The sequence below is a fragment of the Aristolochia californica genome, unplaced genomic scaffold (genome assembly GCF_029961685.1).
Source record: "Aristolochia californica isolate CCGP_79_NKW_82.1479 unplaced genomic scaffold, dmAriCali1.0.hap1 SCAF_12, whole genome shotgun sequence".
Classification (NCBI taxonomy): Eukaryota; Viridiplantae; Streptophyta; class Magnoliopsida; order Piperales; family Aristolochiaceae; genus Aristolochia; species Aristolochia californica.
The window spans coordinates 11,459,478-11,478,036 of NW_027181793.1; positions in this window are offsets into that span (position 1 = coordinate 11,459,478).

The window sequence follows — 18,559 nt, forward strand, 5'->3', positions numbered from 1 at the left end:
ATCCCACTTCACGTTCACTAGAGAATTTAATGAGCGTATGTTATTCTCTTTAAAAGCTTTGGATCCATAGGTCATTTGCATCTTTAACATGTTTCAAACTTGCATATCCATTTTTAAAACACGTGTAGAAGAAATCTCTTTCTTGTAAAATTCCAAGCTATTAGGGTTGAAATAGTGGAATTTCCCAAACTTGGATAACAAAAGTTTTGTGTTAATTTTTGGTGTGTGAATAAAGTTTCTTTACTTACATTTGTTATTGTTTTAAATTTTTTCCATACATAAACTCTAAAATTTTCATTTTGCTGTGACCTATTTGCCTTTTTTTTTTTACGGGATGAAGGGAAAGAGAAAACTCAAAGTTTTGATTTAAGAAAAAAGTGTACATTTAAAATGGAGACGCATAGTGCACAAATGTAGAGAGAGATAATTCCAAAGAGTGTCTGTAATTTTTAGGGAATTTGAGCTCTTTTAGTTTTTATATCTCAGGTTTTGCAATCGTCGCGAAAAGGGGGAGGCGGGGTGTTTTTAACAGAGTGTTGACTCCCAATCCGTAAGTCATTTCTTAAAAAAAATAGTCCGTTACGGATGATAAATCACTTTAAAATAATCTCTTATTGTTAGGTAAGCTTTTTGTAAACAGGCAAAATTATGGCTTGTTTGACTCTGGAAAATATCCCACCGCACATTCATTGAGAATTTAATCAGCGTTTGTTATTCTCTTTAAAAGCTTTGGATCCATAGGTCATTTGCATCTTTAACATGTTTCAAGCATGCATATCCATTTTTAAAACAAGTGTAGAAGAAATCTCTTTCTTGTAAAATTCCATGCAATTAGGGTTGAACTAGTGGAATTTCCCAAACATGGAAAGCAAAACTTTTGTGTTCATTTGTGGTGTGTGAATAAATTTTCTATACTTATATTTGTTGTTGTTTTAATTTTTTTTCACACGTAAACTCTAAAATTTTCATTTTGTTGTGATCTATTTGCCTTTTTTTGTTTACGAGATTAAGGGAGAGCGAAAACTCAAAGTTTTGATTTAAGAAAAAATTGTACATCTAAAATGGAGATGCACAATGCACAAATGTAGGGAGAGATAATTGCAAAGAGTGTTTGTAATTTTTAGGGATTGTAAGATCTTTTTAGTTTTTATATCTCAGGTTTTGCAATCGTCTGGAAAAGGGGGAGGCGGGGTATTTTTAACTGTTTGTTGAATCCCAATCCATATGTCATTTCTTAAAAAAATATAGCCCGTTGCTCATGATAAATCAACAATCATCTATGATTGTTAGGTCAGCTTTGTGCAAACGGGAAAAATAATGGCCTATTTGACTCGGGTAAATATCCCGCCGCACTTTCACTTCAGAATTTAATGAGTGTTGGTTATTCTCATTAAAAGCTTTGGATCCATAGGTCATTTGCATATTTAACATGTTTCAAGCATGCATATCCATTTTTAAAACACATGTAGAAGAAATCTCTTTCTTGTAAAATTCCAAGCTATTAGGGTTGAACTAGTGGAATTTCCCAATCTTGGATACCAAAATTTTGTGTTCATTTGTGGTGTGTGAATAAATTTCATTACTTACATTTGTTATTGTTTTAATTTTTTTTTGTACATAGACACTAAAATTTTCATTTTGTTGTGATCTATTTACCATTTTTTTGTTTACCGCATGAAGGGAGAACGAAAACTCAAAGTTTTGATTTAAGGAAAAAGTGTACATCTAAAATGGAGATGCACAATGCACAAATGCAGAGAGATATAATTCCAAAGAGTGTCCGTGATTTTTAAGGATTGTAAGCTCTTTTCAGTTTTTAGTTCTCAGGTTTTGCAATCGTCGGGAAAAGGGGGAGGCGGGGGATTTTTAATTGAGTGTAGACTCCCAATCCGTAAGTCATTTCTTACAATAATATTGCCCGTTACGAATAAAATATCACTTTACAATCATGTATGATTGTTAGGTTACCTTTTTGCAAACGGGCAAAATAATGGCTTGTTTGACTCGGGTAAATATCCCGCCGCACGTTCACTTAAGAATTTAATGAGCGTTTGTTATTCTCTTTAAAAGCTTTGGATCCATAGGTCATTTGCATCTTTAACATGTTTCAAGCATGCATATCTATTTTTAAAACACGTGTAGAAGAATTCTCTTTCTTGTAAAATTTCAAGCTATTAGGTTTGAACTAGTCGAATTTCCCAAACTTGGATAACAAAAATTTTGTGTTCATTTGAGGTGTGTGAAAATTTTTCATTATTTACATTTGTTATAGTTTTAATTTTTTTCCATACATAAACACTAAAATTTACATTTTGTTGTGATCTATATACCTTTTTTTGTTTACGGCATGAAAGGAGAACAAAAACTCAAAGTTTTGATTTAAGAAAATAGTGTACATCTAAAATGGAGATGCACAATGCACAAATCTAGAGAGATATAATTCCAAAGAGTGTCCATGATTTTTAAGGATTGTCAGCTCTTTTAAGTTTTTAGTTCTCAGGTTTTGCAATCGTCGGGAAAAGGTGGAGGCGGGGGATTTTTAATTGAGTGTTGACTCCCAATCCGTAAGTCATTTCTTACAATAATATAGCCCGTTACGAATGAAAAATAACTTTACAATCATCTATGATTATTACATCAGCTTTTTGCAAACGGGCAAAATAATGGCTTCTTTGATTCGGGTAAATATCTCGCTGCACGTTCACTTCAAAATTTAATGAGCGTTTGTTATTCTCATTAAAAGCTTTGGATCCATAGGTCATTTGCATCTTTTACATGTTTCAAGCATGCATATCCATTTTTAAAACACGTGTAGAAGAAATCTCTTTCTTGTAAAATTCCAAGCTATTAGGGTTGAACTAGTGGAATTTTCCAATCTTGGATAACAAAACTTTTGTTGTTATCAATTTGCCTTTTTTTTTTTAACAGTATGAAGGGGGAGCAAAAACTCAAAATTTTGATAGAAGAAAAAAGAGTACATGTAAAATGGAGATGCACAATTCACAAATTTAGAAAGAGATACTTCCAAAGAGTGTCTTTAATTTTTAGGGATTGTAAGCTCTGTTTAGTTTTTATATCTCAGGTTTTGCAATCGTCGAGAAAAGGGGGAGGTGGGGGATTTTTAACTGAGTGTTGACTCCCTCTCCATAAGTTATTTCTTAGAAAAATATAGCATGTTACACAAGATAAATAACTTTACAATTTATCTATGATTGTTAGGTCAACTTTTTGCAAACGGGCAAAATAATGGCTTGTTTGACTCGGTAAATATCCCACCGCACGTTCACTAGAGAATTTAATGAGAGTATGTTATTCTCTTTAAAAGCTTTGGATCCATAGGTCATTTGCATCTTTAACATGTTTCAAGCTTGCACATCCATTTTTAAAACACGTGTAGAAGAAATCTCTTTCTTGTAAAATTCCAAGCTATTAGGGTTAAACTAGTGGAATTTCCCAAACTTTGATAAAAAAAGTTTTGTGTTAATTTTTGGTGTGTGAATAAAGTTTCTATACTTACATTTGTTATTGTTTTAAAATTTTTCCATACATAAACTCTAAAATTTTCATTTTGCTGTGATCTATTTGCCTTTTTTTGTTTAAGGGATGAAGGGAAAGAGAAAACTCAAAGTTTTGATTTAATAAAAATGTTTACATTTAAAATTTAGACGCATAGTGCACAAATGTAGAGAGAGATAATTCCAAAGAGTGTCTGTAATTTTTAGGGAATTTGAGCTCTTTTCGTTTTTATATCTTAGGTTTTGCAATCGTCGCGAAAAGGGGGAGACGGGGTGTTTTTAACTGAGTGTTGACTCCGAATCCGTACGTCATTTCTTAAAAAAATATAGCCCGTTACGGATGATAAATCACTTTACAATCATCTATGATTGTTAGGTAAGCTTTTTGTAAACAGGCAAAATGATGGCTTGTTTGACTCTGGAAAATATCCCACCGCACGTTCATTGAGAATTTAATCAGCGTTTGTTATTCACTTTAAAAGCTTTGGATCCATAGGTCATTTGCATCTTTAACTTGTTTCAAGCATGCATATCCATTTTTAAAACACGTGTAGAAGAAATCTCTTTCTTGTAAAATTCCAAACAATTAGGGTTGAACTAGTGGAATTTCCCAAACATGGAAAACAAAACTTTTGTGTTCATTTGTGGTGTGTGAATAAATTTTCTATACTTATATTTGTTATTGTTTTAATTTTTTTTCACTCATAAACTCTAAAATTTTCATTTTGTTGTGATCTATTTGCCTTTTTTTGTTTACGGGATTAAGGGAGAGTGAAAACTCAAAGTTTTGATTTAAGAAAAAAGTGTACATCTAAAATGGAGATGCACAATGCACAAATATAGGGAGAGATAATTGCAAAGAGCGTTTTGAATTTTTAGGGATTGTAAGTTCTTTTTAGTTTTTATATCTCAGGTTTTGCAATCGTCTGGAAAAGGGGGAGGCGGGGTATTTTTAACTGTTTGTTGACTCCCAATCCGTATGTCATTTCTTAAAAATATATAGCCCGTTGCTCATGATAAATCAACAATCATCTATGATTGTTAGGTCAGCTTTTTACAAACGGTCAAAATAATGGCCTATTTCACTGGGGTAAATATCCCGCCGCACGTTCACTTCAAAATTTAATGAGTGTTGGTTATTCTCATTAAAAGCTTTGGATCTATAGGTCATTTGCTTCTTTAACATTTTTCAAGCATGCATATCCATTTTTAAGACACATTGCAAAGAAATCTCTTTCTTGTAAAATTCCAAGCTATTAGGTTGAACTAGTGGAATTTCCCAATCTTGGATACCAAAATTTTGTGTTCATTTGTGGTGTGTGAATAAATTTTCATTACTTACATTTGTTATTGTTTTAATTTTTTTCATACGTAGACACTAAAATTTTCATTTTGTTGTGATCTATTTACCATTTTTTTGTTTACCGCATGATGGGAGAACGAAAACTCAAAGTTTTGATTTAAGAAAAAGTGTACATCTAAAATGGAGATGAACAATGCAAAAATGTAGAGAGATATAATTCCCAAGAGTGTCCGTGACTTTTAAGGATTGTAAACTCTTTTCAGTTTTTAGTTCTCAGGTTTTGCAATCGTCGGAAAAAGGGGGAGGAGGGGGTTTTTAATTGAGTGTAGACTCCCAATCCGTAAGTCATTTCTTACAATAATATTGCCCCTTACGAATGAAATATCACTTTACAATCATCTACGATTGTTAATTCAGATTTTTGCAAACGGGCAAAATAATGGCTTGTTTGACTCGGGTAAAAATCCCGCCGCACGTTCACTTAAGAATTTAATGAGCGTTTGTTATTCTCTTTAAAAGCTTTGGATCCATAGGCCATTTGCATCTTTAACATGTTTCAAGCATGCATTATCTTTTTTTAAAACACGTGTAGAAGAAATCTCTTTCTTGTAAAATTCCAAGCTATTAGGGTTGAACTAGTGGAATTTCCCAAACTTGGATAACAAAAGTTTTGAGTTAATTTTTGGTGTGTGAATAAAGTTTCTTTACTTACATTTGTTATTGTTTTAAATTTTTTCCGTACATAAACTCTAAAATTTTCATGTTGCTGTGATCTACTTGCCTTTTTTTGTTTACGGGATTAAGGGAAAGAGAAAACTCAAAGTTATGATTTAAGAAATAAGTGTACATTTAAAATGGAGACGCATAGTGCACAAATGTAGAGAGAGATAATTCCAAAGAGTGTCTGTAATTTTTAGGGAATTTGAGCTCTTTTTAGTTTTTATATCTCAGGTGTTGCAATCGTCGCGAAAAGGGGGAGGCGGGGTGTTTTTAACTGAGTGTTGATTCCCAATCTGTAAGTCATTTCTTACAAAAATATAGCCTGTTACGGATGATAAATCACTTTACAATCATCTATGATTGTTAGGTAAGCTTTTTGTAAACAGGCAAAATGATGGCTTTTTGACTCTGGTAAATATCCCACCGTACGTTCGTTGAGAATTTAATGAGCGTTTGTTATTCTCTTTAAAAGATTTGGATCCATAGGTCATTGGCATCTTTAACATGTTTCAAGCATGCATATCCATTTTTAAAACATGTGTAGAAGAAATCTCTTTCTTGTAAAATTCCATGCAATTAGGGTTGAACTAGTGGAATTTCCCAAACATGGAAAACAAAACTTTTGTGTTCATTTGTGGTGTGTGAATATATTTTCCATACTTACATTTGTTATTTTTTTAATATTTTTTCACACATAAATTCTAAAATTTTCATTTTATTGTGATCTATTTGCCTTTTTTGTTTACGGGATGAAGGGAGAACGAAAACTCAAAGTTTTGATTTAAGAAAAAAGTGTAGATCTAAAATGGAGATGCACAATGCAAAAATGTAGGGAGAGATAATTCCAAAGAGTGTTTGTAATTTTTATGGATTGTAAGATCTTTTTAGTTTTTATATCTCAGGTTTTGCAATCGTCGGGAAATGGGGGAGGCGGGGTATTTTTAACTGACTGTTGACTCCCAATCCGTTTGTCGTTTCTTACAAAAATATAGCCCATTACTCATGATAAATCACATTACAATAATCTATGATTGTTAGGTCAGCTTTTTGCAAACGGGCAAAATAATGGCTTGTTTGACTCGGGTAAATATCCAGCCACACGTTCACTTCAGAATTTAATGAGCGTTGGTTATTCTCATTAAAAGCTTTGGATCCATAGGTCATTTGCATCTTTAACATGTTTCAAGCATGCTTATCTATTTTTTAAACACGTGTAGAAGAATCCTCTTTCTTGTAAAATTTCAAGTTATTCGGGTTGAACTAGTGGAATTTCCCAAACTTGGATAAAAAAAAATTTGTGTTGATTTGAACTGTGTGAATAAATTTTCATTACTTACATTTTTTATTGTTTTAATTTTTTTCCAAACATAAACTCTAAAATTTACATTTTGTTGTGATCTATATACCCTTTTTTGTTTACGGCATGAAGGGAGAACAAAAACTCAAAGTTTTGATTTAAGAAAAAAGTGTACATCTAAAATGGAGATGCACAATGCACAAATCTAGAGAGATATAATTCCAAAGAGTGTCCATGATATTTAAGGATTGTCAGCTCTTTTAAGTTTTTAGTTCTCAGGTTTTGCAATCGTCGGGAAAAAGGGGAGGGGGGGGATTTTTAATTGAGTGTTGACTCCCAATCCATAAGTCATTTCTTACAATAATATAGCCCGTTACGAATGAAAAATCACTTTACAATCATCTATGATTATTACGTCAGCTTTTTACAAACGGGCAAAATAAAGGGTTGTTTGACTCAGGTAAATATCCCGCCGCACGTTCACTTCAGAATTTAATGAGCGTTTGTTATTCTCATTAAAAGCTTTGGATCCATTGGTCATTTGCATCTTTAACATGTTTCAAGCATGCATATTCATTTTTAAACCACGTGTAGAAGAAATCTCTTTCTTGTAAAATTCCAAGCTATTAGGGTTGAACTAGTGGAATTTCCCAATCTTGGATAACAAAATTTTGTGTTCATTAGTGGGGTGTGAATAAATTTTCATTACTTACATTTTTTGTTGTTTTAATTTTTTTCCATACTTAAACTCTAAAATTTTCATTTTGTTGGGATCTATTTACCTTTTTTTTGTTTACGGCATGAAGGGAGAACGAAAACTCAAAGTTTTGATTTAAGAAAAAAGTGAACATCTAAAATGGAGATGCACAATGCAAAAATGTAGAGAGATATAATTCCAAAGAGTGTCCGTGATTTTTAAGGATTGTAAGCTCTTTTCAGTTTTTAGTTCTCAGGTTTTGCAATCGTCGGGAAAAGGGGGAGGCGGGGGATTTTTAATTGAGTGTTGACTCCGAATCCGTAAGTCATTTCTTACAATAATATAGCCCGTTATGAATGAAAAATCACTTTACAAGCATCTATGATTGTTAGGTCAGCTTTTTGCAAACGGGCAAAATAATGGCTTGTATGACTAAGGTAAATATCCCACCGCACGTTCACTTTAGAATTTAATGAGCGTTTATTATTCTCATTAAAAGCTTTGGATCTATAGGTCATTTGCATCTTTAACATGTTTCAAGCATGCATATCCATTTTTAAAACACGTGTAGAAGAAATCTCTTTCTTGTAAAATTCCACGCTATTAGGGTTGAACTAGTGGAATTTCCAAATCTTGGATAACAAAACTTTTGTGTTCATTTGTGGTTTGTGAATAAATTTTCTTTACTAAATTTTTTTATTTTTAACATTTTTTCCATACATAAACATTAAAATTTTCATTTTGTTGTTATCAATTTGGCTTTTTTTTTTATGGTATGAAGGCGGAACGAAAACTCAAAATTTTGATTTGAGAAAAAAGAGTACATCTAAAATGGAGATGCACAATGCACAAATTTAGAAAGAGATAATTCCAAAGAGTGTCTGTAATTTTTGGGGATTGTAAGCTCTTTTAGTTTTTATATCTCAGGTTTTGCAATTGTCGGGAAAAAGGGGAGGTAGGGGATTTTTAACTGATTGTTGACTCCCTATCCATAAGTCATTTCTTACAAAATTATAGCCTGTTACATATGATAAATCACTTTACAATTTATCTATGATTGATAGGTGAGCTTTTTGCAAACGGGCTAAATAATGGCTTGTTTGACTCAGGTAAATATCCCACCGCACGTTCACTAGAGAATTTAATGAGCGTATGTTATTCTCTTTAAAAGCTTTGGATCTATGTCATTTGCATCTTTAACATGTTTCAAGCTTGCATATCCATTTTTAAAACACTTGTAGAATAAATCACTTTCTTGTAAAATTCCAAGCTATTAGGGTTGAACTAGTGGAATTTCCCAAACTTGGATAACAAAACTTTTGTGTTAATTTTTTGTGTGTGAATAACTTTTCTTTACTTACATTTGTTATTATTTTAAATTTTTTCCTTACTTCAACTCTGAAATTTTCATTTTGCTGTGATCTATTTGCCTTTTTTGGTTTACGGGATGAAGGGAGAGAGAAAACTCAAAATTTTGATTTAAGAAAAAAGTGTACATTTAAAATGGAGACGCACAATGCACAAATGTAGAGAGAGATAATTCCAAAGAGTGCCTGTAATTTTTAGAGAATTTAAGCTCTTTGTAGTTTTTATATTGAGGGTTTTGCAATCGTCAGGAAAAGGGGGAGGCGGGGGGGGGGGTGTTTTTAACTGAGGGTTGACTCCCAATCCGTATGTCATTTCTTACAAAAATATAGCCCGTTACGGATGATAAATCACTTTATAATCATCTATGATTGTTAGGTAAGCTTTTTGTAAACGTGTAAAATAATGGCTTGTTTGACTTGGGTAAATATCCCACCGCACGTTCATTGAGAATTTAATGAGCGTTTGTTATTCTCTTTAAAACCTTTGGATCCATAGGTCGTTTGCATCTTTAAGATGTTTCAAGCATGCATATCCATTTTTAAAACACATGTAGAAGAATTCTCTTTCTTGTAAAATTCAAGTTATTAGGGTTGAACTAGTGGAATTTCCCATACTTGGATAACAAAAAATTTGTGTTCATTTGTGGTGTGTGAATAAATTTTCATTAATTACATTTTTTATTGTTTTAATTTTTTTCCACACATAAACACTAAAATTTACATTTTGTTGTGATCTATTTACCTTTTTTTTGTTTACGACATGAAGGGAGAACGACAACTCAAAGTTTTGATTTAAGAAAAAAGTGTACATCTAAAATGGAGATGCATAATGCACAAATGTAGAGAGATATAATTCCAAAGAGTGTCTGTGATTTTTAAGGATTGTGAGCTCTTTTTAGTTTTTAGTTCTCAGGTTTTACAATCGTCGGGAAAAGGGGGAGGTGGGGGGTTTTTAATTGAGTGTTGACTCCCAATCCATATGTAATTTTTTACAATAATATAGCCCATTATGAATGAAAAATTGCTTTAAAATCATCCATGATTGTTAGGTCAGCTTTTCGCAAATGGGCAAAATAATAATTTGTTTGACTCGGGTAAATATCCCACCACACGTTCACTTCAGAATTTAATGAGCGTTTGTTATTCTCATTACAAGCTTTGGATCCAGAGGTCATTTGCATCTTTAACATGTTTCAGGCATCCATATCCATTTTTAAAACACGTGTAGAAGAAATCTCTTTCTTGTAAAATTCCAAGCTATTTGGGTTGAACTAGTGGAATTTCCCAATCTTGGATAACAAAATTTTGTGTTCATTTGTGGTGTGTGAATAATTTTTCATTACTTACATTTGTTATTGTTTTAATTTTTTCCATACATAAACTCTAAAATTTTCATTTTGTTGTTATCAATTTGCCTTTTTTTTTTATGCTATGAAGGGGGAGCGAAAACTCAAAATTTTGATTTGAGAAAAAAGTGTACATCTAAAATGGAGATGTACAATGCACAAATTTAGAAAGAGATAATTCCAAAGAGTGTCTGTAATTTGTAGGGATTGTAAGCTCTTTTAGTTTTTATATCTTAGGTTTTGCAATCGTCGGGAAAAAGGGGAGGCGTGGGATTTTTTTCTGATTGTTGACTCCCTATCCATAAGTCATTTCTTACAAAAATATAGCCCATTACACATGATAAATCACTTTACAATTCATCTATGATTGTTAGGTCCGCTTTTTGCAAACGGGCAAAATAATGGCTTGTTTGACTTGGGTAAATATCCCACTGCATGTGCACTATTGAATTTAATGAGCGTATGTTATTCTCTTTAAAAGCTTTGGATCCATAGGTCTTTAGCATCTTTAACATGTTTCAAGCTTGCATATCCATTTTTAAAACACGTGTAGAAGAAATCCCTTTCTTGTAAAATTCCAAGCTATTAGGGTTGAACTAGTGGAATTTTCCAAACTTGGATAACAAAACTTTTGTGTTAATTTTTGGAGTGTGAATAAATTTTATTTATTTTCATTTGTTATTGTTGCAAAATTTGTCCATAGTTAAACTCTAAAATTTTCATTTTGCTCTGATCTTTTTGCCTTTTTTTGTTTACGGGATGAAGGGAGAGAGAAAACTCAAAGTTTTGATTTAAGAAAAAAAGTGTACATTTAAAATGGAGACGCACAGTTCACAAAAGTAGAGAGAGATAATTCCAAAGAGTGTCTGTAATTTTTAGGGAATTTAAGCTCTTTTTAGTTTTTATATCTCAGGTTTTGCAATCGTCGAGAAAAGGGGGAGGCGGGGTGTTTTTAACTGAGTGTTGACTCCCAATCCGTAAGTCATTTCTTACAAAAATATAGCCCGTTACGGATGATAAATCACTTTACAATCATTTATGATTGTTAGGTAAGCTTTTTGTAAACGGGCAAAATAATGGCTTGTTTGACTCGGGTAAATATCCCACCGCACGTTCATTGAGAATTTAATGAGCGTTTGTTATTTTCTTTAAAAGCTTTGGATCCATAGGTCATTTGCATCTTTAACATGTTTCAAGCATGCATATCCATTTTTAAAACACGTGTAGAAGAAATCTCTTTCTTGTAAAATTCCATGAAATTAGGGTTGAACTAGTCGAATTTCCCAAACACTAAAAACAAAACTTTTGTGGTCATTTGTGGTGTGTGAATAAATTTTCTATATTTACATTTGTTGTTGTTTTAATTTTTTTCACACATAAACTCTAAAATTTTCTTTTTGTTGTGATCTATAGTCCTTTTTTTGTTTACGGGATGAAGGGAGAGCGAAAACTCAAAGTTTTGATTTAAGAAAAAAGTGTACATCTAAAATGGAGATGCACAATGCACAAATGTAGGGAGAGATATTTCCAAAGAGTGCTTGTAATTTTTAGGGATTGTAAGATCTTTTTAGATTTTATATCTCAAGTTTTACAATCGACGGGAAAAGGTGGAGGTGGGGTATTTTTAACTGACTATTGACTCCCAATCCGTATGTCATTTCTTAAAAAAATATAGCTTGTTACTCATGATAAATCACATTACAATCATCTATGATTGTTAGGTCAGCTTTTTGCAAACGGGCAAAATAATGGCTTGTTTGACTCGGGTAAATATCACGCCGTCGTTCCCTTCAAAATTTAATGAGCGTTTTTTATTCTCATTAAAAGCTTTGGATACATAGGTCATTTGCATCTTTAACATGTTTCAAGCATGCATATCCATTTTTAAAACACGTGTAGAAGAAATCTCTTTCTTGTAAAATTCCAAGCTATTAGGGTTGAACTAGTGGAATTTCCCAATCTTGGATAACAAAATTTTGTGTTCATTTGTGGTGTGTGAATAAATTTTCATTACTAACATTTTTTATTGTTTTAATTTTTTTCCATACATAAACTCTAAAATTTTCATTTTGTTGTGATCTATTTACTTTTTTTTTGTTTAAGGCATGAAGGGAGAACGAAAACTCAAAGTTTTGATTTAAGAAAAAAGTGTACATCTAAAATGGAGATTCACAACGCACAAATGTAGATAAATATAATTCCAAAGAGTGTCCATGATTTTTAAGGATTGTAAGCTCTTTTCAGTTTTTAGTTCTCAAGTTTTGCAATCGTCGGGAAAAGGGGGAGGTGGGGGATTTTTAATTGAGTGTTGACTCCCAATCTGTAAGTCATTTCTTACAATAATATAGCCCGTTACGAGTGAAAAATCACTTGACAATCATCTATGATTGTTAGGTCATCTTTTTGCAAACGGGCAAAATAATGGATTGTTTGACTCGGTTAACTATCCCGCCGCACGTTCACTTAAGAATTTAATGAGTGTTTGTTATTCTCATGAAAAGCTTTGGATCCATAGGTCATTTGTATCTTTAACATGTTTCAAGCATGCATATCCATTTTTAAAACACGTGTAGAAGAAATCTCTTTCTTGTAAAATTCCAAGCTATTAGGGTTGTACTAGTGGAATTTCCCAATCTTGGATAACAAAACTTTTGTGTTCATTTGTGGTTTGTGAAAAAAATTTCTTTACTTAAATTTTTTATTTTTAAAATTTTTTTCCATACATAAACTCTAAAATTTTCGTTTTGTTGTTATCAATTTGCCTGTTTTTTTTTTACGGTAAAAAGCCGGCGCGAAAACTCAAAATTTTGATTCTAGAAAAAAGTGTAACATCTAAAATGGAGTTGCACAATGCACAAATTTAGAAAGAGGTAATTCCAAAGAGTGTCTGTAATTTTTAGGGATATTAAGCTCTTTTAGTTTTCATATCTCAGGTTTTGCAATCGTTGGGAAAAAGGGGAGGCGGGGGATTTTTAACAGATTGTTGACTCCCTATCCATAAGTCATTTCTTATTAAAATATAGCCCGTTAATCATGATAAATCACTTTACAATTTATCTATGATTGTTCGGTCAGGTTTTTGCAAACGGGCAAAATAATGGCTTGTTTGACTCGGCTAAATATCCCACCGCAAATTCACTAGAGAATTTAATGAGCGTATACTCTTTAAAAGCTTTGGATCCATAGGTCATTTGAATCTTTAACATGTTTCAAGCTTGCATTTCCATTTTTAAAACACGTGTAGAGGAAGTCTCTTTCTTGAAAAATTCCAAGCTATTAGGGTTGAACTAGTGAAATTTCCCAAACTCGAATAACAAAACTTTTGTGTTAATTTTTGGTGTGTGAATAAAATTTCTTTACTTACATTTGTTATTGTTTTAAATTTTTTCCATACTTAAACTCTACAATTTTCATTTTGCTGTGATCTACTTGCCTTTTTTTGTTTACGGGAAGAAGGGAGAGAGAAAACTCAAAGTTTTGATTTAAAAAAAAAGTTTACATTTAAAATGCAGACGCACAACGCACAAATGTAGAGAGAGATAATTCCAAAGAGTGTCTGTAATTTTTAGGGAATTTGAGCTCGTTTTAGTTTTTATATCTCAGGTTTTGCAATCGTCGGGAAAAGGGGGAGGCGGGGTGTTTTTAACTGAGTGTTGACTCCCAATCCGTAAGTCATTTCTTAAAAAAATATAGCCCGTTACGGATGATAAATCACTTTACAATCATCTATGATTGTTAGGTAAGCTTTTTGTAAACGGGCAAAATAATGGCTTGTTTGACTCTAGTTAATATCCCACCGCACGTTCATTGAGAATTTTATGAGCATTTTTTATTCGCTTTAAAAGCTTTGGATCCATAGGTTATTTGCATCATTACCATGTTTCAAGCATACATATCTATTTTTAAAACACGTGTAGAAGAAATCTCTTTCTTGTAAAATTCCATGCAATTAGGGTTGAACTTGTGGAATTTCCCAAACTTGTAAAACAAAACTTTTGTGTTCATTTGTGGTGTGTGAATAAATTTTCCATACTTACATTTGTTATTGTTTTAATTTTTTTTCACACATAAACTCTAAAATTTTCATTTTGTTGTGATCAATTTGCCTTTTTTTTGTTTACGGCTTGAAGGGAGAGCGAAAACTCAAAGTTTTGATTAAAGAAAAAAGTGTACATCTAAAATGGAGATGCACAATGCACAAATATAGGGAGAGATAATTTCAAAGAGTGTTTGTAATTTTTAGGGATTGTAAGGTCTTTTTAGTTTTTATATCTCAGGGTTTGCAATTGTCGGGAAAAGGGGGAGGCGGGGTATTTTTAACTGACAGTTGACTCCCAATCCGTATGTCATTTCTTACAAAAATATAGCCCGTTGCTCATGATAAATCACATTACAATCATCTATGATTGTTAGGTCAACTTTTTGCAAACGGGCAAAATAATGGCGTGTTTGACTCGAGTAAATATCCCGGCACACGTTCACTTCAGAATTTAATGAGTGTTGGTTATTCTCATTAAAAGCTTTGGATCCATAGGTCATTTGCATCTTTAACATGTTTCAAGCATCAATATCCATTTTTAAAACACATATAGAAGAATTCTCTTTCTTGTAAAATTTCAAGCAATTGGGTTGAACTAGTGGAATTTCACAAACTTGGATAACAAAAATTTTGTGTTCATTTGTGGTGTGTAAATAAATTTTCATTACTTACATTTGTTATTGTTTTAATTTTTTTCCATACATAAACTCTAAAATTTACATTTTGTTGTGATCTATTTACCATTTTTTGTTTACCGCATGAAGGGAGAACAAAAACTCAAAGTTTTGATTTAAGAAAAAAGTGTACATCTAAAATGGAGATGCATAAAGCACAAATGTAGAGAGATATAATTCTAAAGAGTGTTTGTGATTTTTAAGGATTGTGAGCTTTTTTCAATTTTTAGTTCTCTGGTTTTGCAATCGTCGAGAAAAGGGGGAGGCGGGGGGATTTTTAATTGAGTGATGACTCCCAATCTGTAAGTCATTTCTTACAATAATATTTCCGGTTATGAATGAAAAATCACTTTACAATCATCTATGTTTGTTAGGTCAGCTTTTTGCAAACGGGCAAAATAATGGCTTGTTTGGCTCGGGTAAATATCCCGCCGCAAGTTCACTTCATAATTTAATGAGCGTTTGTTATTCTCATTAAAAGTTTTGGATCCATAAGTCATTTGCATCTTTAACATGTTTCAAGCATGCATATCCATTTTTAAAACACGTGTAGAAGAAATCTCTTTCTTGTAAAATTCCAAGCTATTAGGGTTGAACTAGTGGAATTTCCCAATCTTGCATAACAAAACTTTTGTGTTCATTTGTGGTTTGTGAATAAATTTTCTTTATTTACATTTTTAATTTTTTTTAATTTTTTCCATACTTAAACTCTAAAATTTTCATTTTGTTGTTTTCAATTTGCATTTTTTTTAATGGTATGAAGGTGCAACGAAAACTCAAAATTTCTATTTAAGACAAAAGTGTACATCTAAAATGGAGATGCACAATGCACAAATTGAGAAAGTGATAATTCCTAAGTGTGTCTGTAATTTACAGGGATTGTAAGCTCTTTTTAGTTTTTATATCTCAGGTTTTGCAATCGTCGGGTAAAGGGGGAGGCGGGGTGTTTTTAACTGTTTGTTGACTCCCAATCCGTAAGTCATTTCTTACAAAAATATAGCCCTTTATGGATGATAAATCACTTTACAATCATCTATGATTGTTAGGTAAGCTTTTTGTAAACGGGCAAAATAATGGATTGTTTGACTCTGGTAAATATCCCACCGCACGTTCATTGAGAATTTAATGAGCGTTTGTTATTCTCTTTAAAAGCTTCGGATCCATAGGTCATTTGCATCTTTAACATGTTTCAAGCAAGCATATCCATTTTTAATACATGTGTAGAAGAAATCTCTTTCTTGTAAAATTCCATGCAATTAGGGTTGAACTAGTGGAATTTCCAAAACTTGGAAAACAAAACTTTTGTGTTCATTTGTGGTGTGTGAATAAATTTTCTATACTTAAATTTGTTATTGTTTTAATTTTTTTCACACATAAACTCTAAAATTTTCATTTTGTGGTGATCTATTTGCCTTTTTTTGTTTACGGGATGAAGGGAGAGCGAAAACTAAAGTTTTGAGTTAAGAAAAAAGTGTACATCTACAATGGAGATGCACAATGCACAAATGTAGGGAGAGATAATTCCAAAGAGTGTTTGTAATTTTTATGGATTGTAACATCTTTTTTGTTTTTATATCTCAGGTTTTGCAATCTTCGGGAAAAGGGGGAGGCGGGGTATTTTTAACTGACTGTTGACTCCCAATCCGTATGTGGTTTCTTACAAAAATATAGCCCGTTACTCATGATAAATCACATTACAATCATCTATGATTGTTAGGTCAGCTTTTTGCAAACGGGCAAAATAATGGCTTGTTTGACTCGGGTAAATATCTCACCGCACGTTCACTTCAGAATTTTATGAGTGTTTGTTATTCTCATTAAAAGCTTTGGATCCATAGGTCATTTTCATCTATAACATGTTTCAAGCATGCATATCCATTTTTAAAACACGTGTAGAAGAATTCTCTTTCTTTTAAAATTTCAAGCTACTAGGGTTGAACTAGTGGAATTTCCCAAACTTGGATAACAAAAATTTTGTGTTCATTTGTGGTGTGTGAATAAATTTTCATTACATACATTTGTAATTTTTTTAATTTTTTTCCATACATAAACTCTAAAATTTACATTTTGTTGTGATCTATTTACCTTTTTTTGTTTACGGCATGAAGGGAGAACGAAAACTCAAAGTTTTGATTTAAGAAAAAAGTGTACATCTAAAATAGAGATGCATAATGCAAAAATTTAGAGAGATATAATTCCAAAGAGTGTCTGTGATTTTTAAGGATTGTGAGCTCTTTTCAGTTTTTAGTTCTTAGGTTTTGCAATCGTCGATAAAAGGGGGAGGCGGGGGATTTTTAATTGAGTGTTGACTCCCAATCCGTAAGTCATTTTTTACAATAATATTGCCCGTTACGAATGAAAAATCACTTTACAATCATCTATGATTCTTAGGTCTGCTTTTTTAATGGCTTGTTTGGCTCGGGTAAATATCTCGCCGCACGTTCACTTCAGAATTTAATGAGCGTTTGTTATTCTCATTAAAAGCTTTGGATCCAAAGGTCTTTTGCATCTTTAACATGTTTCAAGCATGCATATCCATTTTTAAAACACGTGTAGTAGAAATCTCTTTCTTGTAAAATTCCAAGCTATTAGGGTTGAACTAGTGGAATTTCCCAATCTTGGATAACAAAACTTTTTTTTGTGTTCATTTGTGGTTTGTGAATAAATTTTCTTTACTTAATTTTTTTTTTTAATTTTTTCCTTACATAAACTTTAAAATTTTCATTTTATTGTTATCGATTTGCCTTTTTTTTTTTTTTTTTACGGGATGATGGGAGTGTGAAAACTCAAAGTTTTGATTTAAGAAAAAAGTTTACATCTAAAATGGAGATGCACAATGCACAAATGTAGGGAGAGATAATTCCAAAGAGTGTTTGTAATTTTTAGGAATTGTAAGATCTTTTTAGTTTTTATATCTCAGGTTTTGCAATCGTCAGGAAAAGGGGGAGGCGGGGGATTTTTAATTGAGTGTTGACTCCCTATCCATAAGTCATTTCTTACAAAAATATAGCCCGTTACACATGATAAATCACTTTACAATTCATCTATGATTGTTCGGTCAGCTTTTGGCAAACGGGCAAAATAATGGCTTGTTTGACTTGGGTAAATTTCCCACCGGACTTTTACTAGAGAATTTAATGTGCGTATGTTATTCTCTGTAAAAGCTTTGGATCCATAGGTCATTTGCATCTTTAACATGTTTCAAGCTTGCATATCCATTTTTAAAACACGTGTAGAAGAAATCTCTTTCTTGTATAATTCCAAACTATTATGGTTGAACTAGTGGAATTTCCCAAACTTGGATAACAAAAGTTTTGTGTTAATTTCTGGTGTGTGAATAAATTTTCTTTACTTACATTTGTTATTGTTTTAAATTTTTTCCATACATAAACTCTAAACTTTTCAATTTTCTATGATTTATTTGGCTTTTTTTTTTTACGGGATGAAGGGAGAGAGAAAACTCAAAGTTTTGATTTAAGGAAAAAATGTACATTTAAAATGGAGACGCACAGTGCACAAATGTAGAGAGAGATAATTCCAAAGAGTGTCTGTAATTTTTAGGGAATTTAAGCTCTTTTTAGTTTTTATATCTCAGGTTTTG